This window comes from Diadema antillarum, unplaced genomic scaffold (assembly GCF_040938485.1).
Source record: "Diadema antillarum isolate AM-2024a unplaced genomic scaffold, OU_Dant_1.0 seq00000697_RagTag, whole genome shotgun sequence".
NCBI classification, from domain to species: Eukaryota; Metazoa; Echinodermata; class Echinoidea; order Diadematoida; family Diadematidae; genus Diadema; species Diadema antillarum.
The window spans coordinates 309,690-335,644 of NW_027271602.1; the positions used below are offsets into that span (position 1 = coordinate 309,690).

Here is a 25,955-nt window from a genome sequence, read left to right on the forward strand (position 1 = left end):
TGACAACAAAGAGAATTCAAAGAAGGGTATCTGTACCTCTTGCTCTGATTGGCTGAAAGCCACTTTTTGCCTGATTTGTTGACATGCCTGTGACTTTTGACGAATCAGTGCCCAGATCCAGCTGACAGTTTGAGATAGTCTGGGCACGGTGACAAGCACTAGCCTTTACAGACAATGGATCATCTCTCTTGTGATTGTTAACATAATATGTCTTGATATCATAACTTCATCAAGGTATAATGTGTCATGGGATCTCTCTCTCATACAAACACACACATGAGCACACACACACACATGTCATTCTCTTGTATTAACATTTGAAGAGCTCACTTGCAAAAGGGGTTAGATCCATTTTTGACAAAAATTGAGTTATTAGCATCACTGCACAGAATTCCATTTGAGTTAGTTGCAGTGAAAATTTCAAATCCAGACAAACATTTGAATAGAAATTATAGTAAAATTAGATTTTGATTTTCCATACACTTGTGTACAAATTCTAACAAACAAACCAGTTTTTCTCTAAAGTACTAAAAGTGGATCTAACCCCTTTTGCAAATAAACTCCTCATTTGTGGATTTACATTTTCATTTACTGATTCTATTTCTCATCTTACATTACCATTCAAATTCATAATTTCCCTATGCAAGATGGTTTATCTTTCTCTCATTTTCAAGTGACCATAAATCTGTTGTAATCGCTTCCTCAAAGTCATCTTCAATGTCACACTGTTCCTTCCAAGTACCACACTGCACATATTACCCACTGACCACTCCACACTGGCCCCACCCAAACCCTGGAGTGGCCCTGGACTGCACCCCTGTCTCACCTCAGGATCGTCTCTTGGATGTCCACACTTGGGTCCCGCTTCCGACTCTTGCCTGAAGATATCCTGTGTAACCTCTCGCTGGCCTTCTCTGATCCCTTCTTGGCTGTGTGGGTTCATACAAATTAAAGTTGACACAGATTAGAAGGAGTGGGCAAGATATCAGACTGACTACGCAAGATGTTAACAAGAGATATATGGCAAGACATAACAATTCATATAGAAAGGACAAATAGAATGCAGAGTATGTATGCATGTGTGTGTGTATGAGAGAGAGAGAGAGATATTCAAAGGGAAAAAGAGCAGAATGATGAAGAGAAAGGGAAAAAGCACAAAACCCACCCCAAAAAACAGAGTGTAAAAAATATGACATACATCGTCCAATTTCACATTTGGAGACAAACAGAAAATAAACAAAATATCATGCAAAACAGAAGTGTTCAGTGCCAATGGGGTAAGTAAAAGAAGGAATAGAGTAGAAGAATGAGGTTCACCTTCACTGAACTCATGGAAGAATTACTTCATGGGAGAATAAATGGAGAAAAATATGTACAAGACAATTAAATACATTTTTTTTTTAATAGACAGAAGGGTGTAACTACAAAAACAATAAGATTTGGAACTCTGTAATTGAAGATGTGTTTGGCTGAAAGTAAACATGAGGTTGAACAACTTGGGGGGGGGGGGGAATCAACATTGAGAAGCAAGTATAGCAAGGTCAGATTTTTTTTTTTTTTTTTAATGAAATGTGATGAAAAAGAAAGAGAAGGAATATATGGCCAGAAACAAAGATAAACAGTAAGGTAGCGGTTACTTGAAAGTTGGTCAGTAAGAACACAGCAGGATGTTTCTGAGTTACGGGTAAGTTGGCTTACATAATTCAACGAATGTGTATGCAGGGAATAACAGGAAATTAAATAATATTAACAGTAGCTACTTAAAGATATTGAAACATAACAGAGACCCCCACAGATTAGGATGCATACCTAGTAGATGATCATTAATCAAGTGCCCATAGCATGTACAACAAATAATAGAAGCCAGTGATATACTACATAGTAACACTGCATTTACATACATCTACAAAGTCTGAACTACTGTCTTTATCATGCTAGACACATTACAAGTGAGGAAGAATTGGCATTTATTCTTTGTCAGAGTGACTTCAGTGAGAATTGAATAATGGGAATTATGACACACTGCCTTTGACTACCTGTACCAATGACAACTCAATTTGGGTTATTGCAGCACATCATAAATATGTCCAAACCTTGCCCGAAAGACCTGAAAATGTGTTTTCAGTATTGCGATATAAAAGTATTTCCTGAACTTTGTTAATCTTTGTTCAAACAAAATGGAAAGTCTACGGTTTCTTCAGGTTTTCCTGGACAAAAGATTTCAACTTGTGGCATAAACTAAGCAAACTGCTTGTTTATTGGATGATGTGGTTCAGTTACCGATGTGATGTATTCTCACAACAACCACCTTCGGTATATCTTTTCCCCAACATCTATGATGATTAATGGCTAAGAGCTTCTAGCCCTATGAAGAACAATTCTTCCCTTTGAAGCCATGTAAGATTTTAGTCATAGAGATTGTGGACTCAGTCATAGAGACTGTGGACTCAGTTGATGTAAAAATATTTGAAGAACACACCAATTACATTTGAGGAAACTCAGATAATCCATTCAAAAGTTATGAATATGTTAAGATTTGTTCAAATCCATGCGCCGTCATTGTAGGATAAGAAATAAAAAATCTTATAAAGAAGTACACAATCCTTTAAATTAAGGTATTACTGACTTTTAAAGAATAATATTCTTCCACCTGCCTTCTAAGGAGGAACACTTAGTCATGAGCTCTTTCATTATGCTATATTCCTAGAAATAGGAAAACATGTGGAATTCTTTATCAAATATATCAAAATTCATACTTTTTGAATGGTTTTTATCAACAGATCAAAACAAACTTTGGAGGTAAATTCCCCTTTAAAAGAGGATGTGCTATTTTTGTTTTTCTATACAATCACTTCCTCTTTCTTACAGCTAAGAACAAGGCAAAATGACTGTGAGGGTTCGAAGGCCGAAAGAGTGTGGTCTTTATCTGGTTTCTGCACATTCAGAGTGGTGTGCTTGTCAGATACTGAGAAAAAAATTCTTACCTCATACTGTTAACCACAAACAACAATCTATACAATAGCTAATCCATGTTTCACACCATGTCAAATATGCAGCTCTCTAAATGCATGCATGACTGACTGTGAATGAGAATGCAGGTTTTGTTGGTCATAGGGAATAAAGGTCAAGCTAAGTTCCACCCCCTCAAGCATGTTTAAAAGATCGAGCCATCCGAACACAACTAAACCCTAGCAAAACTAGGAGACTTGAAAATACCTAAACACAATGATGTGCTATGAATATGATTTCAGTAACATTATTCTGGACACAGGGTCCTAGCTTGCTTTCATTCTGTTGACAACCAGCTACATGGTCTTGAAAGGATCAAACATACATCAGTAGAGAAAACAGAGTACATGATTCTGTACAAGCAGAAATTTTCAACATATTTCTGATACCACAATCACCAGCGATTTTGGAGAATATTCTGTGTTTCAAAGTCATGTAACCTTTTATAGAAGCATTAATTAGAAATGCATCAGAGCAAATCGGGAGAGAAAATTGCAAGCTCTGCTGTGATGTAAAATTCTTTATGCTATGGCTATGACACTTTCATTGTACGGTGGCATTATTGTGATTTATGGATTTCTGTGTGTCCAGTTGTGTGTTTGAGCAAAATATGAATTGGGCATGTGAATGTGGCACACAAAGAGTTCGATAATATTAGTGGTGGTCCTGATAAGGACAGGATTTGTGATTCGTTATATTCCTGACTGACAAATCTTTCAATGACAAATTTTAAAGGCAAAACAGACAAAGATGTTACGACCGCAACATCATTCCAGGAACCACGATTTGTAGAACCATGGCTTTGTCCCTTCAATTTCTTTTTCTCTGTTCTGTCTTTAAGTAAATCCTATGCATCAGTAAGGCAGAAAAAAAAAATTGTGGTGTTCTGCACCCTGCATTTCCCTGTCGTTTAATGACTCAATAATTTGAGAATGTCCATATGAATTGAGTACAAGATGGGCCAGGTAAAATGGATTCAGTGCAACATTCATGGTGTGCATTTACAAAATGGCCAGGGTTCATGAACGCCCTGATTCTGTGTCAAGCTGGATGACACCTCTTTCTCTGTGACGTCAATGTGGATCCCCTCACCTATCAGTGTGCCTGCATCCCATGGCAACAAAAACTTCTGCGACAAGATACTTATCGCACTTGTCGGCCACGTCCCCCAATCCGTGCTGCTGAGCATGCATTATCAGTCTGTCCACACACAGTATCTCTAAACCATTTCCTCTCCCTACGCGAGTTCACGACAGGAAGAACACTGTCTTGCTGTCATATCTGTCATTGACCGTGGGGCAATTCTTCTGGGTTGTCTGATTACATCTTATGGATGACAATGGGGCCCTTGGTGCAAATAGCTACTGAGGTCATATTCAGTTTTTCTTGCCCAGGATCCCCCTCTTCTTCTGACAGGATGATAGATCGCTCAGGACTGCAATGGTGCGACAGGTTGTAACAACCTCTGGCAACTTGTAACATGACTCCCAGTGAACATCCCTTGCCTCATTCACTGATTTTCAAAGGCATATATATGCTACTGCTTACAATGAGATTTGGGTAATGCAAATCCACTGAAACTTGTAACAGAATCTGCAGTCAAAGGTTGTGTTCCTTTGAAAATATAGTGCATATGCATTTGTTTGTATGTATGTATGTCTGCATGTATGTATGTTTAAGTGTCTATATATTTATGATGTATGAATTCATATACGTACAATCACCTGCTAAACTTCTAACATTTGTTGCCTCTTTTAGGCTAGTTGCCATCAGGGAACATTCCCCGCCATCCTCCCCTCCAGCTGGGTGACAAAATGGAGAGGACTGGGAGAAACCTTGGCACACTTTACACTGCCCTATGTGTCATGATGATAGCTGGCCCTTCTGGATCCCTAGTCATGATTCACACACCAGGGTCACTTCCCCCTGGGAACTAGCGCAAGTCTCTTGAGGGAGTACAATGTATAACATTCCGCATGACAGATCATGCTGGGACTCTACACAACCCTGGGAGACACAGATTGCCACATAAACTCTGCTAATATTTTATGTCTTTTTTTTTTTCTGAGAGAATGAGAGTGTAAGAGCAAGAGAGACAGAGATATATAAACAGGTATTAAAAAAAACATAAAAGACAGTCGGTCACAAACATACCAAAATAGACAGATAGGAAGATAATGGCAGATAAAGAGATTGATACAGGGATAGATGGACACGATAGGCATATGTAGGCATGTGGACCAGGACATGGATATAGATAGATAGATAGATAGATAGCCTATAGATAGATAGATAGATAGACATATTGTAGATAGATAGATAGATAGATATACAGACAGATAGAGAAAGAAAGATAGAGAGATAGAGGGATAGACAGATAGAGGGATAGACAGATAAATAGACTGGATTAATGGAAAATGGTATTTCCTCCCTCGACAACCCATAAACCACTACATGTAGTTCAGGGCTTAATTGTACCCAGTTTTGAAAAACAGGAAAAGGGGTATTACCTTTGACATTTACATCTATGCCCCACTTAACATGTCCTTTTTTCAATGTTCTATGAGGCCATGTTATCCAGATCTTTTCCAAACAAATTCAATACAGGCCTTTTGCTTACACAGTATGCCATACATACTTGTAGATTAACATCCTGTAACTTGATGCTGTACACATTCTGCAAGATTACCTCCGGTACTCCGTATCAAGTTTTCTGAGTTTCATTTATTGCACAGAAAACTTGGTGCTTGAAAATATCCACATCTTAACTTCACAGAGGTTTCTTTTTTGTTGTTACTCTCTGTTAATATGATCATATACTCAATATCAGATAGATTGAGCATACAATCTTCATTACGGAGAATAAAAGCAGCGAAGACACCTCTGTAATTACAGTCTCTTCGCAAATCAAATTCAATTTATTCTCATAACAAAACTACAAAACTAGATCGTATTTCATTAGCAGTCTCCACACTGGAGATGTATAGACATTTGACATTAAAACTCTGGTGATGTGTCAAATTTTCAACTCCTTACTACTGGGCTGTACCTGCGCCCACTACCACTTTGTACAAATGCAAGTATTTCATTGACATCACTCCGGATCGAGTGGATGGTGAGTTTCTCGACATTGTGATGTTATTGTATACAGAAGGCAGAGTTCACTGACTTAAATAAAACAACATAAATGCAAAAAAGAAAAAGAGAAGAAGATTTTTGTCAATCTCCTGAAAGGGGGTGCAGCCTCTTAGACACGTCCAAACAACGTGACCTTGACCTGTGTTATCCACCAAATCTTCCATACCCACAGAGAAGAGACATTCAGTGACTCATTTATCCCTTGCATAGCACCATATCGTTACCATACCTCCATAAAGCCACAGGGCTACTCCCTATACCTCAGTCTAATGCGCATCATTCTCAGGTTCTGATACCTCTGCGTGTGATGAGTAAAACGCACACCAGTTTCTTCCTGTATGAATTAATCTAGCTGCCACTGTCACTGCAAAATGCTGTCATTGTCCAACCCAATAAAGTGCATCTGTCTGTGCCTACAAAGTTCTTCCATACATGAATGTATTAACAGAGTTAAAACTATACGCACACCTAGCCTCTAATAAATAGAGATTTTCCATTGGTTTGTAAAGAAGAGACCCACGAGTCTCACGCTCACCTCAGCATTGCATTTTGCCTTCATGACACTTCACCAAAACAATATTTCAAAAATCTTTAAGATTTGTGTGGTAGAGCAGGCCCCTTGGCCACTACCCTCCTAATGTTGGATATTTGGGACCCACCAAGGGCTTCCCTGGAGACACCACCATCATTTGTATTTGAAATATGAGCCCTTCCCCAAACTTATGATTCCTGCTATAAAGTTTGGTCAAAATCCAGCAATCTTTTTTTCAGTGAGATTAAAAAGAAATCTGCAAAATGTCATGGACGATGAATAATGGCCGGATGGTGGGCAATCACAATAGATCACTTGAGCCATTTGCCTCAGGTGAGATAACTACTAGAGAAGAGGGATTCTTGGAGGGAGAGTGTGATGCCCATTGGAGTCATGGTGCAAGTAGGTATCACTCCTGGATCTGCCACGACCAAACTTGAAACTACCAATTGCTTACAATGGACTTAAAGGGATCGTATAGTATTAATTGAGACCTAACTTCAGGTTTCCGACATTTTTTGGTGAGATAATGAGAAACCTCTTAAAAATATGAAAGAGCATGTAATTCCAAGAGGGATTCAACGTTTATCTGATGAAAATTGGTTTTGAAATGGCTGAGATATCCAAAACAGAGTGATCCTAATAAAAGGTGAAAACCACCGTTTATTAGGATCGCTTTGTTTTACTTTGTTTTTGGATATCTCAGCCATTCCAAAACCAATTTTCATCAAATAAATTTTGAATTTCTCTTAGAATGTTATGCTTTGTACTATTTCATAAGTGGTTTCTTGGTATCTTGCAAAAAGTTAAAAGCCCAATCCTCATCTCTACCAATACTATGTGCGTGTTTATACAGGAGCCTCTCGCATCGGCGCGCATGAGCCGGTATTTTACCTCCCGCATGAGCGCTTATTTCTCGTGTTTATACAGAAGTCAAAATACCGGCTCATGCGAGCCGATGCGAGCCGATGTGAGCGGACCTCAGCTGAACCGGACCTCTCGAATTTTGGAGTCAAGCATAGGTCACGTTTGCAGTGCAGTTTATTGCATGATGGGAAAAAATGAAAAAAATCAAGATGGCACCGGCAAAATCATCAGGACCACCAAGCTTGAAGGTTATTCTTGTAACGTTCCTCTTGACAACTACCTGGCCAAATGATCAATTGAAATCCAGTTTTTCAGTAAGAAGGAGAAGACGTGGTTCGATCATGACAGATATTAAAATACGCGCTTTCCGGTTACCTCTCAAATTTTGGTCGTCTGTATAAACACACAGCAAAATATGCGAGGCTCCTCTCGCATCGGCCACCTCAAAAGGTGGCGGACGGAACCTCTCGCATGAGCCTGCATTTGGCGGCGTGTGCCGGCATACGCCGTGTTTATACAGAGCAAAATTCAAGAGGTCCTCTCGCATGAGCCGGCATGAGCCGGCATGAGCGCGTATTTTGCTTCTCTGTATAAACACGCTCTATTTATCATCCTTTAACATATTTCAGTAACTTCTGGCTCGAGAGAAGCAAATTTTTATAGATTTCTTAATTTGGGGGCTTTGGGGACCACTGGGAGGGTCCACAGGGGGAGGAGGCATGGAGATCCTATTCCCCTAGGGTAGTTACCTACAAAGTTTGGTGGAAATCCATCATAGGGTTTTTGAAGGTTCCTTTTTTTTCTTTTTTTTTAAGCACCATGAGCACCAAAAGGTGGACCTATGCACTATACAAATAGTGACTATTATTTCTATTATGATTATTATTAAAGAAGAAATGGAAAATGAAAAAAAAAAGGTCTTGCACGATGGAAGATGCATGACGGATGCCGCAAAATGAATGATCACAATAACTCACTTTGGTAGAAATCCATCATAGGGTTTTCAAGAAGAAGTGGAAAATGTCAAAAGTCTTCCACGATGGACAAGGCACACCAAATGCTGGACACTGAATGACCACAATAGCTCACTTGAGCCTTTGGCTAAGGCGAACGAAAAAGCCTGTCTGTTTCCCCCCCAACCAATAGGTTACATATCGTGGCTAACTATGGAGGTTGTCTCATCAGCTGTTAGACTACTGTATGCCAAGGCATGAGTCAGAAAAATGTACGCTAGAGTTCGATATCAAAAGGAAGGGTTCACATAAGAGGCTGGTTGTACTACCTTGAAAGCTCCTTCAAATCTCGACAATGTTTTGCTAGGAAGTTAAAAAAAAAATCACAACAGTCTCAGAATAGTCTGTATGCAGTTTCGAGTGGCGCTGTTTGGTTTGGAGATGGAGAATTTACATACCCTCAGAAATCACTCGATACTTAAGGTGAATGGTCTGAGGCTCTCTAAAGACTCTTGGCACATAGCGTGCAATTTTTCAAATTGATGTCATCTTGTAGCAGAGAATGGAATGTCATGCTGTATGGATCAGACAAAATGAATCTATGAAATAAAACAGAACCTTTTTACAGGCCTTCCACTCCCATGGCACAAGAGGGCCATCTAACTTCCATGCGTCATCATACATACACAGTACAGGGTTGTATGAGTCAGGGTAAGAAGATTCATTGTCTACAAAAATGTCATGATGTAGTGTTTGCATCATGTAAAACATAATAGACACAATACAATTTGTTGAGAATTGGTGTGTGTTTGTGTTATTATGATTGTATACATGTACAGTACATAGCCTATCATTAAATGGTTAGTTTAAAGAAGACAACAACTTGAATGCAGAGCACTGACTAAATCAGCACTTCCTTCCTTTTGGAATGCTACGAACAGTTTCCTAAACAAATTTCATGATAGTCACTTCAGAGCAAATACACATATTTTCTCTTGAATTTGAATGCCTGTGGACATGGTGGCAATGCAAACTAAAATTCTGACACAACTTATTCTGCAAGAGAAAAACGTAAGTAAAAAAAAGCAACTTACCAAGCCCTTTGATTTTCCTATTGATTTGCGACAAGCTGGACTTATTCCTCTTATAATCCTTCTTCTCCTCCCTTGATTCTTCAATCTCACTTTCATCCACTCTGTCACTCAGTTCCACTGACTGGCTGAGCACTTGGTGATTGCCATTCTGGTTCTCAGTGAAAGGGATACCTATTGATTCACTGGTTTCCACCACAACATCATAGTCTAGTCTCTCATTGCTTTCCAGAGAGCGAGACATGGATTCCTCGGCATCGAGTAATTCATCCATTTCGTGATCCGATATCGTTTCCTCCTGATCGGGTATATATTCATTGTCCATGGGCACCTTGATGAAGTGCGGCTCTCTTGCTTCACAAACACTGTCACTGGCACTCGATACAGGGGTCATTGTTGCTGACTTTGAGTTGTTGTTTACAGGGAGAGTACTACACACATCTGATACCGACACTGCAGGGACATCACACTGGACAAACATATCCCTAACAAGTATATCGAGAGTGCTCAAAATGTTGCTGCTGCCCTGTGTGAGGAGGTCTGTGCTTGTCTGCGGATGCCTGTACTCTGACTCAAAGAGTGGGTCAAACTCTGGCAGTGCAGAGTGAGTGTCTGGCTGCTTTTGCGCTGTGGCAGCTGGAGTCGGCTGCAGGATGTTTTGCATTTGAGCAGCTGCCCTTGGGGCAGTGGTAAACTGCGATGAGTCAGGAGCTCGGCTGCTGTGTAAGCTGGTTGCTGGGGGAGGGGCTGAGTAATTAGCTAATGGCTGCTGCTGCTGCCACTGTTGCTGTAAACTGCAAACGGAGTTACCAGGCTGTGGAGTCTGATAAGCATCCAATCTCTGATTGCTGGGTCCTGGATGCCTGTATCCTGTTGACACTGAAATCTGGTGCTGTGGCCATGATGTTCCATAGGTTGAGGATGCAGCGGATCTCTTGGGAGGTAGTGGTGGCTGGTCATTGTTGGGCAGAGAATACTCAACTCCACTCATAGCTGGCCTGACTGCAGACACTGGGCACTGCGCTTGAACCGGAGACATCATGAAAATATTGGGCGACAAATCCTCATTTGGGGGAGGGGGTGGGGGTGCACACTTTGGTGGTGGGTAACGCTGCTCTGTTGTTGAGGTCACAAAGTCAAATTCACTGGCACTGCTGAAGCGCATGTCCTGCCGGTCAAATTCTGAAGGTGGTCTGAGTATGCCAGGTCTGTTTGGAATCCCACTGCTGCTTAATCTTGACTCCTGTAATGATAACTGGGTAAGACTATCAAGGCTCCTGGGTCTGCTACTGTTCAATTTCTCTTTGGTTTCTGCATTCTCATAGATCACTGGAGGTGTGGTCGTTAGCATGCCGTAAACAGCAGTAGCAGGAGTAGTTCTTAAAACTGCATCATGGTTATGAAATAGATCTGTATCCAAATCCGTCTTCATGATTGGTTTGGCACCAACCGATAAACTCTGATTCAAAACTGGTCTTGCACTGGTGAAATCACTGGGCGAGTCCTCTACTCCTTTTGTTGCATCTACATTGAAAGGATCATGTGGCACTGGTGCTGTAGGGGACTTGCTGTGTGTGGACTTCCAGAAGTCTGTACAGGGCAGTTAAATGTGTGAAGAAAGGAATGACATAAAAGGCAACTTTTCTATAGATATGCAAAACTGAAGTAAGCGATGCAACATTCATATTGCTACTTTTGTTGTTTGCTCATCTTAGGCAAAGTATTAATATCTGCCAATTCTTGATATTGATGACAAGTTAGGTCTATCTAAAATTTTTGTAATGTAGGCTTACATACAGCCGAACAAGCACTCTGTAGTACATAATGAATGATGGAAAATACCTCTTTAGTCACACATTTTGGTTGATGATAATTTCCACAGAATTTACACAGAAAGTGTTCTTTAATAGAGAGATATATTGGTGAACTGTGGTAACCTAATACATTAACAGAGCTGGCTTTCTGTAACATAGGGCATTTAATAGAGTTTTGGGCAGGACTTGATGTAATTTCTGTTTAATCTCTTTCTAGAGATACTGAGTTGAGTAAAAGGCATGGACCCTTGCATCACTTTTTTGTTGTTGTTAAGATCAAGCATACAAAATAATGTGTGATGGCATCACTGAAGTCAATCTGAAATGCAAAATCTACCATAAAGTCATAATTTCAGTTATGTTTTAAGATAAGTTTAGTACAATGAATCCCAACTACTGAAATAGCTATGAAGGTTGTGATGCAAATATGATTTTAACAGGAAGCTTGGTGCCCACACTGCACGAGGAAGGAATCATGTGAAAATGTTTCGGAAGCGCAAACACCCACGGGCCAAACAAACCTTCTTCCAGAATAGCCAAAGACTGGATCTCCCGAAGGTTCCTGGCAGTCATGACAGCCATGGGCAGGGCCAGTCGGCATGGCAACGCCCCATCAGAGTGAAGGTGGTAGGCGATGAGGTCGTCCACTGCTGGAAACAACATGTCCTCATTGGCTAATTTAACTCCTGTGGGGGCAAGGAGAAAATAGCAAACAGGAAAGAGGGAGAAAATATCACATGCCCTACTACAACAGAAGTACATATAAAGGGCAAGAGTTTAAAAGATATGCTTGATATAAGACACATGAGATATTAATTAGTACATGAGAGTATCACACGAAATAAACCTGACACGGACACTTGTCCAGGTGTCAGTGATATTGCATATGATGCAGGATGCCAGACAGGAAGTGTTGATGATCATAACATTTCAAGCTGACAATAAACCACATCCAACAACATTTGGAATATATGTGAGGCTATGATAAATGACACTTTGTAAAGACATGGTAACTACACAGCTGAACTTGATAGTCACTACAGATGATATCCTTACACAGCTAGTAGAAAGGTATTGGCTAAAACCGTGACAACAGACTACCATACACCCTACACTTTGACTCTTTGTCTGCCATGTTAGCACATGCAACTCAGTCAACAGTTTCCCAACTTCAAAATGTGGCTCAAATGAACAACTGCACACAAACCAATCAATAAATCACAATATGCCACAGTACACTGAAAGCATCATGCGCTATTCCATTCCTCATACATATTCTATAGCTTGCAACATACAAATTTTTTGGAGTGAATTTCAATTTCTTGTTGAGACTGAGTCTTCAAAAAGTCATACCTCCCATACCTACAATAGCTAGTCATGAAAGTATTGTGTAATCATGACCTAGAACACAATTTTGAAGTCTGTTTGGGGGTTTTGTTTTAATACTACCATTTGCAAGAAACATAGTCATAGTATAAAAAAATGAATCAGAGCAAAGCTTTTCTCTACAGCATAAATGCTTCTATAAAAAGTTACATGGCTTTGAAAAAAAGAATAACAGAATAACAACAATAACATGGCACCAGGGCACACAGGCACTTTACGCCATGGCTCACAACGAATTAACAACTGCTATGCAAAGTATTCATTAGTTTGCTATGTGTCACCTTGATCACTGCATACGGGACAGCTGTAAAGATTATAAAGTAACATGCAAACAGATGCCTCCTTTCAGGGCTGTATCTAATTATTCAAATACTTTTTAGCCTACATGCAATGATAGCATATTGACTGGACTGACCTTGGTAATCACTGTGGATAGGGTAGCTCTCGATGTAGGGGCCTTTCCCCATTCCGGGATGCTTCAGTGTAAGTGACAGCTTGTCCTTCTGCCTGGCTTGCCTGACAATGAACGTCTGCAAGAGATAGGTCAAGTTCAGGTAAACAATGAACATGGGTTATCATGATAGTTCAGACATGAAGGTGTATTGAACACACAGTTACTGTGCAGGAGTAATTGTTTTGATTTGTTGAATGGCCGTAATTTCAGCAAAATGACTGTTATTGCCATATTGCAAAATCTAACTGGGTGAAATGTCAGTTGTTTAGAACAATAAAAAAGCTGCTGCACAGAAACTTTCTGTGATTACATTCTGATCAGTTCTAGCCTTCAACATAAGCATTATGTCATAAATATTTTTGCAAGTCTAATCTTGTCACAGGGCACAAGCTGTCATGTGAAAAGTGTAACAGACATTGTGTGGGCAACAGAGAGAGGGCGGGGAAAGCAATCTGTTACACATGAATGTCACTGTCTCAAATTCTGTATACTGACCCACTGATTGTCCATAGATATGACAGAGTTAAATAAGTTGTAAGATATCACTCAACAAATGAAAGAAATGCAAAAAACACAGCATTTGTTCATTGATTTTCATACAAATCATACAGTATACATCCATTTGTGTGTTTGAAACTTAATATTCTCCAGTCTATTCAGAAACAGCTTGACATATGGTCGTACAAAACAAAACAAAATGCATCAAAGTTCTAGTGCTTTTGCACTGAAAGCAATAACCTCCATCATTACTCTTAAAGTTGCTGAAATACAGTCAAACCTGCTCTGGCTACCACCTGTCTATGGCAACCACCTGCTAATAGTGAATGCATGGAAATCCCTTGCAAAAGAGAGAGTTTTAAGAACCTGTGCACAGTGACCACCTGCCAACTGCAACAGGATTTGATCTCTACTACATGGCCAAAAAGTGTGCACAATGATTGCATAATGGCACACAGCAGCAGAGCAACTAGCCTACTGTAGCTACATATGTACGTATGTAAGTTGGCAGTTGCATCATACAAAAGCCATTGAAACTTGTCCAAAGCTAAGGCAACAGTAGTCATTAGAAGGGCCAGTAGCTAACACAAATGACTTTTAATGAGGGTATGTTACATAAGTGGCACTGTAGTGTACCGTATGTGATCACATTGACACTGAAAATACCTATCGCAATGGCTACCTAATTGAACCTGTCTAAAGCTACCCCATCTTTCTGCGTTTTATATATGGTAGGCAGTCATAGCTGAAAAGTTTGATGGTACAACTGTACCTCCATTGCTAGGGAAAGAAAAGGCATTTTCAACATTCTATGACAATGAACCCATGGAGTAAAAAGTCCTTGATGGGCAAAAGACAGGCAAGGTAATGAATAAGAGCTACACCTGAACTACATATAACATAAAATCATATAAGTATATATTTCCATACAGAGTACAAAATTAAATTGACAACTGATTATCAGCTATTGATTAATGTATGTGCCACCTATTTCATAAATAGGGACTTGTAAGCAAAACTCATCGGTGGTTGAATTTGCAAAATCAGAAATATAGGGATGACATTAGAAATTAAGTATCATCCCTTTTCCGGAGAAAGTTACCAATTTCCCACCTCATGAAGCAGGCTTTACACTGTCCCAAAATTGAGTAAAGATGGACACATGATAAAGTAAACTTTCAAATTCGGCTCTGATTGCATAAAAATTGGATAATTCGTTAGGGCATCTCAAGCTATCATGCAGTTTCTCAGGCTCTGGCGGCAACTTTGCGAGCAGTGGCAAAATCTTTGTGTAACCACTGACTGTGTTTCCTTCGTGTGTCGTTTGGGTAAACTTCTCTTTGTGTAGCCTTCATGTGTGGTTCAAGTGCCACTGTGTGACCTTCTGTATGCATCATACTTGCTTTGGCTGTTAATTAGCATTTGACAATGTTCAGAGCCAACTTTGCACAAAATTGAAAATTTCATATTCATATTGCAATGTTGCATCAATTTCAGGACAGTGTGATAGCACCCTAAACAATGTGCAATGCATCATACTACAGTCCTGAGGCAATACTTTTGCATGTCATTATTTTGCGGATATAAGTCCTTTCACAAGTTCTCAAAAATAAAGACTTCTCAGAATATATGGAAAATACAGTATCAAGCCAGAAATCTGCTACTTGTCAACCTCTCTTTATCTTGCAAAAGTTAGAAGAGAGCCAACTTGAGATCTTGGGAAAGATGTATCAGCAGTCTCATAATGGCATAATGGGCCAATCTAGGCCTTTGGCTGCTCTGTCAGAAACTGGTTCAATGCTACATAAGGAAATGAAGATATGCATTATTCTGTCATCGGCGAGTGCAACGATGACTCGACATCTGGACCAAAATTGGATGTGCGCACGAGGCCTGATTGGTAAATTTCCCATGCAAGTACGTCACCCAAAGAGGTGGCTGATGTCATATCTACATGCCCTAGGATACCAGTTACCACACCTTCAAAACGTCAGAGAATATTGCATGGTAGTGAAATTCTTAATCCAATTGAGTCATATGACGCACATCTTTCATTAAAGTGTGTGTTGTCGCTACCATACGAAGACATTCCACGTTCTCTCTTAGTATCAGGCCTCGAAATAGGATTTTGGAGGGGCAAGGCCATTTAGAAAAGGGCACTTTTTCCAAGAGGCCAGGGCACTTAGGTCAGTCAGAGGGGCACCAAGGCCACATTCGAAAGGGCATGTTGGGTGTTTATACGTGATGTGAATGCCCCATAGAGCTGTATGCTATCGACGTGCGTGCTGCTACACTCCAGCAGCGCACGCACGCATAAGATCTCTCCGCAGCAGACGACGTTAGGCAGTAGGCCATACGCAATACGATGTAGGTTCTGTAATACAGTACGTTCTCAACGCACACGCCGCGCTCGCTTTGGAGCACTTCAGGCGCCATTTTGCTTTGAGCATGCGGCGCGCCGCGGGTCGGGTGGGCATGAATGCAGAGCGAGAGAGATGGCAATGCTCGCAGCCGTCCGACCGGCCTGGCATTTTTTAGCATGGCTTGCGACCACTTGCTCCGGTTCGCCGCTGCCCTAGCTAGTAACTCTATGGCCGCTGCGCTGCGGTGCATAGAGGCAGTCGGGACGGTAAAAGCCGGTCGGGTGTAGACACATGAACATACACGTCGTCTCGTATCTTGGAAAGATACTTTGAGTTTGAATCAGATATATTGGGACGCGAGTGAACTGAAGGTATGATATTTGAGTAGACTTTGAGAAAGGGCATATTATACGTCATATATAATAACTTTCATTCTAAAAGGGCACCACTGCCACAAGAAAAAGGGCACATTTTTTTTGGCCGTAACTTTGATCAAGGAAAGAAAGGCATTGCGGCCAACGAGAGGGGCACCGATGGCCATGGCCGTCGGTGGCCGTCGGTTAATTCGAGGCCTGTAGTATATTTCTGTTCACATTCTTTGATGGATTTTACAATCTCATTGGAGATACAATTAATGAATTTTATCTCTTTGAATGAGAATTTGGATCAGATATTTCATAGTTTTGTTGCCACTACCTAAATACATGACTGAGATTACATTGTGTTTAACTAGTCAGCCTGTCAATACAGCTGTATATCTCCAGGTGTTCCTGTACACTGGAACACTGAAGCATGAATACAATAAAAAGAGAATTGATATATTACTTCTACATATTATCATTCAGTGTCTGCATGTTGACATGTTGTGCTGATAAATTTTACTGTCCACAGGATGGGTTCATAAACAGGAATCTAACCACATCAAACAAATGATATAGTTACCTAGATAACGCATGATTCAAATGATTCTGGGAGTTAATCCCCCAGTTCCGTCTCGACCTAATTGGCTAAATGACCTATTCATGTCACACCCCCACTGCACATTCATGACTTGGAAATGCTATAGAGAAAGGGGGGGGGGGGGGGGAGGAGAAAGGGGGGGGGGAATCCCGAACTGAAGCAAGCACCAGTTGTTCCCAGTATACAAATGATTACATATCATTCATATTTGGCCAAAATCAGCCAAAAAAAAAAAAAAAAAAAGAATGAGTAAAGAAATAAAGAAAAAAAAAATTATGACTTCTCTGACCTACTGAGCAAAATGTGATATTTGCATAGAAAAACAATGTAAACTAATATAAAGAACAGTACGGCTGAACTGTCCCAATGTGATAAATCACTGTCATGTTTTTTACCCAATGATTTTAGAGAAAATGTTTATACATGCACGTGACTATAAATGCTTTCATATTTATTCTTGTAAAATATTCAAAACAGAAGGTGTTTTGGTATTTAATTGGTAATTGGTCCTTGTTCAAGTTGTTTGACTATTGCAGTCACTTACAGTAATGTCTGAGACGTACAAGACACATCTAGTAATGCTGTGCACAGATACATGAACTCTGAATAATGAAAGACAAAAATCATCACTTATAGGATGCAGGAAGAAAATCATATCAATGTCAGATTCTGCATAACTGACCGCCATATATCACTTGTATAGCTTATCATGAAATTTACATACACTTGTATGCATCACCACTTTAGATGTGATGCTGACCCCCTCCCCCCCCAAAAAAAAAAATAAAAAATAAAAATAGTGCTATTTAACTGCATTACACTCCAATCCCTGATTTCCTCTCATAAGCTCGCCTAATTAGCACATTAACTATCTATATGAACATCAGCAAACAGCAGTACAGCTTTACAGCAATACAGTAACATAGCAGCAGTTTTCTGAAAAACGGAAATCACTCTTTGTCAGATGTAATCTCTTTGTCAAATGACAATCTAAAAAAATTATTTCTGTCAGTTTCATCCCCTACTAATTCTGAACCCCCCCCCCCCCACCCCCCAAAAAAAAGAAAGAAAAAAAAAGAAAGAAAAAAAAAAAAGGTGAGCAGTTTCCACTCCTGGTTTCTGTCATCTTCATTCAGTCATGATGTACAGTCTACAAGTGACAAGTGGTAGATTAACTCTTTTCTTTATCTGTGATACGAAGTGACTCTACCTGTAGATGGGGAAAACCTTGCCCTTAACTCTCCATGCCTGCTGTATAAGGTGTGTAACATACTTTTTTTTTTTTTAAATTGACGTAATTCAGGCCAATACACCCCTAAGATGTGTGTTTTATCAGTTCCAAACTTAAAGGGGGAAAGGGGGGGGGGGCTGAGGGGGAAGTTAGATAGATCATGCGTATTAGGAACATGGTGCGATGTCTACATCATAGTACAGTGTACATCCACCTCTGCATGTTACATGACGTGGCCAAACTTTCAAATCATAACATGAAATGGACACACTTTCTGATCTATCCCTACAATATCAATGACCACTATGGCAAAAAACAAAACAAAACAAAACAAAAATCTTGCCAAAGGTACTGCAGGGTTTTGAGGGAATGAAAAGGGAGTGCACAAACTTAAACTGTAGCATTACTGCATTAGAAGAAAGAAACTGACACTTTATTTACTTTATAATATATAAAGTACCTTGGGAGGCCCAACATCCATAATTATACAGGAATTCATGAAGTTTATGTACACTAGTGCTACAAAATCTTCTATAAATCACTAAAAATTGCTTTTGCCCATATCCTAGTAATCAAGGATACAGCTCTTTTGTACCTCAGGGTACCAAATACTGCATCATATCATTATATTGGTCTCAAGCACACATGTAATTTAGCTGCAGCAATGGAATTGTCACCAAGCAATTCTCCCATTGGTTTGCAAAAAAATAAACAAACAAACAAAACAAAATAAAACAAAACAAAAGTTGACAAGTAATTAAGAAAGGAAGGACTATTTTGAGCAATCGGATTCATAAATGTGAGTACAGTCAATGCTAACCCAAGTTTTGTGGTCTGCTAAGATGGGGTATAAGCTTCTGTCCAAAGACACACAACATGGAATAGCTTCAGTTTGCCTGTTGGCTCCCCCTCTCTCAATTCTTGAAGTAAGACTACATGGGCACACACAGAGTATAGGGCAAGGGTCATGTGACTAACTCCATGACAATGGAGGCTTGCACAGCTTGCAGCCTGCCAAGTTTGCTTTCCTCTCAAGACTGGTATAAGCTCGATTCCAACCATGCCATACGTTGTATAAAGACCTCATGCAGATATGCAATGAAAGAGAAAAAATCTTGAACACTCTTATGTCTGTATCCTTTCCACATATTTGCAGTCAAATTGAATTTGTCTCTATCTCGTTGCCTTTAGTTGTCCCACAAGCTCTAAATCTGCCTTATCTTCCAAACTTTTTTCTTCGCATCACTAGCAATATCTATGAGATGAAATCACTCAATTCACAAGGACTCTAATGCAGAAGAGTGCAAAAAGAGAGATTTTGTGCACAATTATTGGCTATCCAAATACCACAGGTTACCTCTTGATGCATACAACTGTACATCTTTTGCAGTTGCATTGAGAACTTCACAATGTAGAAGGCTGATACATATTATCAAAATGAAAATAAAAATTGTTTTCAACAATTCTCTTCATAAAAATCCACATATGTATGGAAACTGGACTTTAGCAGTAACTGTTCGCATTACTCTCAGCAAGGCCCCTACATCTCACAGCTGTTTGATATTTTTTAAGCTGAATTATGTTTACAGTATGAAATCTCGTGAATGAGCCAACATGATGACTGACATTACATGTATGTTTTCAGCTCTCAAGGCTCCAATATAAGGTTTATCATAACCATAGTAAGATAGAGAGAACAGATCTATCATGGAAGACAAGGGACAACAATTCTCTACCATATTTATTCTGTGGAGTTTTGTCACATACAGGTAGGGGCCTATTGCATACAAAAACAAATTTCAAAAGACTGCGCAGGAGTAAGAAAAAAAAGAACCAAAGTTAACACTGAAATAATATATTCCTAACAATTCAAAATTGTGACTTAAGTTAGCTACAGAGACAGTTCTCACCAACTTTTGCAGAGATCTGATGTTTGAGCATCCCCACAACACTTGCATGTACAGCGTGATGAGGTCACTTTCATCCATGGCTGAATGTACCAGGGTCATCCAATAGGCATTCACACATTTCGCCTTGACCTTACATAGACAGAGACTCTGCAGCAAACTTCCACTCTTCTGCCACACAAACCATGACATGCAATGGTCATGATGCATTCCAGCAAACACAGCGGATGAGGAAAGGGAATTATCAATCCAGATCTCGGACATCACCTACACCAGATAAGATGGCACAGCTTCTGCCACCAGGGAATGGAATGAAATGGCATGGTGAAAAGTGCCAGATGAAGAAGACCATCGCTCCTGCAAGTGTTCATCACTCAATTATCACTCTCACAAGTTTCCTTCGATGCATTATGGGGCTACCATGACTACGCACACCAGTCCCCGCTGGTTTTTGACCTGGGGTACACCTCTGATGAAAATACCACTTCTGAGCATGGAGTAGTCTTGCAAAGCCAAACTTTACAAAAAAATATGAGATTGACACTAAACATTGAGCAAAGAAAGTAATACATTCCAATCAGCTCTAAGACATTCTGGAGCAGCAGTGAGCAAACACGTATTAGAGCAGCTTAGAAGTCTTTGGTCACATCCTGGGTTAAAGTCCACATGGAGATTGACAGTCTATCGATACCCTAGGAGTAGAAAGAAAAACTCCACTTACTTTCATAACAGGTCAAAGATCATAAAATGTCATCAACTAAAAGCAATGGCTATGGATTTCACATGCCAAATCTCCATGGCAGAGCGCATAGGAGTGGAAACTGATACCTTTGCAACGAACAAAGGCCTGAAGAAACACATGGTTCCATTTCATCTACTGATACAACAATGACGGAAATAAATTTAGAGGGTAGTAACATGCATCTGTGGTGACACTGTCTCGAGTTGTTGCTGCATTAGAAAGTGAGGGCTGATTTACAGCTTGGAACAATGATTTGTGCAGTAAATATGTCAAACTGATTCATTCATACATTCATTACTGTGAACATGTTGCAGTTTTAAAACCGAACAATTACTCTCAGAAAGAGATAGGAAGAAAATCAACATACAATGTATCTCACTACAAAGAACACTATTAAGAGACTTCAATTCTCTTTATAGCTTTAACCTCATAACTGGCATGTTATTCTGATACAATGCAATCTTAGGAAAGACAGAAAGAGAAAAAGGAAGAGAAAGAGAGAGGGGGTGTGCACACATAAGAGGGCAATCACCTCCAGAGCTGTCAGGTACTTTTCTGAAGTACTTTTAATTATTTTTTGAAGTTCCCACAAGATCTGTTCTAGTTTGAGCCAAATGGTTACAATACATTGTGCACATATCCTCACTGCTATTTGAGCATGGCATAAAGGGATCGCAATTGCTCTTGTTGCTGCTACAAATCTATGATGTACGTTCTGAAGATATTTTCTCAATTTTCATTTCCACCGAGTCCTTTATGAAACAATATGTATTATATGTCACAAGATATATCATCATTTGACGTTTGTTTTGGCAATGTATATTGATTGGAAATGAAAATAAAAACATGAATGAATGAATGAATGATAGCATCTTTTTCTGATCATGCTCACATCAATGCATTTGTCAATCTAAGCTATGTACATTTTATAACATGCACTGATAATTTTTGTTCTTAATTCAATCATTTTGGTAAAAAGTAAACTTTTGCTAAAAACTAAACTGATTCTCCCATGAACAAACCTGAAACAACAGTCATCAATATACTGACTCATTGTATTAACTTAGCTCAATCACTTCTGGTTCTAGAGAAAATCTTTAATTAATCTTAAGGGGAGGGGGACCCCTGGGGCCCCCCAGGTGGAGCATGGTGCCCATTTGATGGAATTGAGATTCTATCCCCCTAGGAATGCTACCTGCCAAGTTTGGTGAAAATTCATCATGGCATTTTCAAGAAAAAGATGAAAATGTACAATTTGGGCCCCATTAGGACCCCTCCCCACCCCTCTCCCCTGGGTCCCAAGGGGGGCACCCCTGATTCCGCCATGAACAAACTTGAAACTACAGTTATCAATGTACGAACTCACAGTATTAACTTAGCTCTATCACTTCTGGTTCTAGAGAAGAAGTCGATGTAGGGCAATTTGTCAATCAGTTGCAAAGATTTTTTAAGATTCCTTAATTTTGGGGGGTTTGGGCCCCTCTGGGGGCCCCCAGGAGGGGTATGGTGCCCATGTGAACAAATTGAGATCCTATCCCCCTAGGGATGCTACCTGCCAAGTTTGGTGAAAATCGGTTGAGGGGTTCTCAAGAAGACGATGAAAATGTAAAAAGTTTACGCACGCCGGACGCCGGACGAAGAGTGATCGCAATAGCTCACTTGAGCCTTTGGCTCAGGTGAGCTAATAATCCAAGCTTCTAATCTCATGTATAACTTTTCTGTGACTTTCATAATCTCTGGCTTACTCTAATACCTCTGTATTTACAAAAACTTCCTCTGTGAATTTCCCTTGAAATCCTACTGTAGACTGTTTTGTTCTTAGACATATGTATTAACTCTTCCAATTCTGAAATGCATTGAAAACAGACATAACAAAGTTACCTTTACATACATCATAGTTAGTAAGTACAGCAGTAGAGAGTTATCTTCTCCTTCTTCACCCTACAAAACACAATAAAGGATTGAAATATATATATTTTATGTAGAGCACATATTCTGTTATACATTTAGTATGAGATGTTGTTTGATGCAATTTTCTGTTGTGTGTGTGTGTGTCAAAATTATACATTTGTAAACGAATCTAAGAAAACTAAAGAAGCACTCTGAGAGCACAGACCTCCGCCAAGCATGCAGCTCATTTCCACCACTGATCTTGTTCTTCCATAGAGATATCAGTGATTTGCACCCATACGTACTTACAGCATTGTGTGCTGAAAGTCGCGCGATTTCCCAATAAAGAAACCTTTCGTTACGTCATAAACTTCCAGCTGCGCGGCGCACCTCACTTTGGCAGAAACTAGAGCACACACTTTAGTGCGCGCATGCAAACCTCAAATACGCGCTGCCTGAACTCCCAAGTTCATTGACCCTACCTGCCAAAATATAAAAGATCCTTCATAAATTCCAAAAAAATTCTTGGATCACTACCAAAATTTAATCATCTGTTACTTGTATCATTCTAAACCTTTCCTGCAAGTTTCATCCAAATCAGTTCACTACTTTTTGAGTTACTTTGCACACGGACAAACAAACTAACAAACAAACCAACAAACCAACAAACCAACGGTAATGGAAACATAACCTCCTCCCTTGGCGGAGGTAACAAGGATGATCTTAAATGATGAGAATTCACACAGGAACAGAGATATACTATTCCAATACACAATGTATTTCATGTCAGAATGTGATAGTCAAACTTAACTTGAGCTGAGGTGCGTGCAGGGGGTTGTTGCCAAGAGTGGTATGTGACGAGGAGCTAAGGAAACGGTTTGGAGCATTGCTCTTCCTTTTCCAGGTTTATCAGACTTCCCCCATGGAATCCCCTCCAGTCCTACTACCTCAAACTGTGTAAGCTCCTCAAATTCTGTGAGATAAGCAGTCAGCACCATGCACACACACAAACACAGCGACACACAACATACCTCATGCTCAGTGCTTGTCATTTTGACTGCAGCTGCAGAGTCCTAGTGATTTAGTCACATATACCTGTATAATGCATTTTATAAACAAACAAATTATGCATTTAAGAGCAGGTCAGAGTTGCCCTGCTGTTGGATTTTAAAGGGCACTTCACGTAATGCACCCAAAAGCCAGTGTCCAATTTTCCTCAATCTTTCACTGATGTGTTCTACTAATATTGCTGCTTTCACTCAATCCACATTGCTCTTTGAGTTTGGGCTCCCTTTAAATAACTGTAAAGTTTTGACAAAATCTTTCCAGCAACCTTCATCACAGCAGTCATCTTTCGAGTCTCAGCGCATGTTGTGATGTGCAATGCAAGCATTAACATACAGACAATGAAAAGAAACCTACGATCAACTCATCAATGTGCCGATAGCACATTTTATGAATTGCTTGCAGCTCATGCCCCATTTATACATAGTCGGGCACAGGAGTGCTCATGATGCCCCTTTCAGTTCACTGTCACTTCCCATCACGACTCCCCACAAGTGGCTAACAGAGTGTCAGCCACTTCTGTTTCTGGTAGCAGAGAAAAGTGTGTGCCATTTGTGTTTTCTACCCATTGTTTGTGCGTGAATGATGAAGGCATGTTTGGTGGTATGCAGTTGACCTCTACTTCCCAGGTCAAACACCGCAAAGAAGCTGTGCAGTGATAACACTCGAACCGTGATTATATGGTGGTTCTATAAATGCCGCATCCCAAGAAATGCATTTCAAACCATGTAAAACGCCATTCTGAACGCGTTCTGAAAAGTGATTCTTTCTCATGAGTTAGATAAATGCAGCCTCTTTCCTCCGTGAGGAGTTTAAAGGACAAGTCCACCTTCATATACATAGGGATTGAGAGAATGCAGCAATATTAGTAGAACACATCAGTGAAAGTTTGAGGAAAATTGGACAATCCGTTCAAAAGTTATGAATATTTTAAGTATCTGTGCAGTCACTGCTGGAAGAGAAGACTACTACAGTGTATGATGTCACATGCGTACAACTATATAAGGAAAATAAAAAGAGAATTTCACAAAACTTTACTTTTTGAAAAAAGTGCACATTTCTTCGACTTGCTACTGACGTATGTTAAGGGTGATATTATTCCCCCTGCCTTCTGAAAGAGAGAAGTCGTGTGTTCTTTTGTTATGCGAGAAAAATGGAAATATGTTGAATTTTCTCTATTCTTTCTTTATATCGTTGTACTCATGTGACATCACAAGCTATAGTAGTCTTTTCATCCAGCCGTGACTGAGCAGAAACTTCAAAAATTCATAACTTTTTAACGGATTGTCCGATTTTGCTCAAACTCTCACTGATGTGTTCTACTAATATTGCTGCCTTCACTCAACCCACATGTCTATGAAGGTGAACTTGTCCTTTAATATGATATTCAGGATGGCCACCAATATGGTCGGCAAAATCTGAAATCCTATATACACTTTATTTCTTTATAAATGGTGAAAAATTAAAGAGATAAAAGATGTTTTAACCTATAAATATTTCAAGTGTGCTAAATCCAAATCTGGATGATTTGGATGCATCCTTGAGGAGTTGGAAATATTCCTAATAAATGGTAAAAATGGAAAATAAATTGATGGTTTTACCCTATTTCAAGGACGTCGCATCTGAATCTGGTTGAAGTAACTCATGCATCTCTTAGGGTTTTGATATATCAATGACAGCCAAAAATTGAAATTCCTATCAAAGTATTTCCTTATCATGGTAAATAATTTTTTTTTTTTTTAATGACAATTTCAGCCTATTTTGGGGGTGCTGAATTCGAATCTGGTAGATTGATGCATCCTATAGAGTTTTGAGGTACTCAACATTTTGGTGGTCATTTTATTAACATGGCAAAGAGAGCATAGTTTTACTCTCATATCATGTTTTGAAACTAAACTAACAGGTCTTTTGGCTTGCTGGTTATTCCTTCTAATATAGGTTTTAATGCACCATAAATCTACTTTCTGTCTGGTATCACCATTAAAGCTGACAAAAAAAAATATAGCTGACAAAAATAGGATTAGAAAGAAGAAAGACAATTAAGTATTCTTGAGG

The 25,955-nt window shown here is 39.6% G+C and overlaps 1 pseudogene; it reads right to left on the reverse strand.

The window, feature by feature from the left end:
* The window catches only part of LOC139737626 (uncharacterized), a 96,851-nt pseudogene that overhangs the window by 6,323 nt on the left and 64,573 nt on the right, over positions 1-25,955 (reverse strand).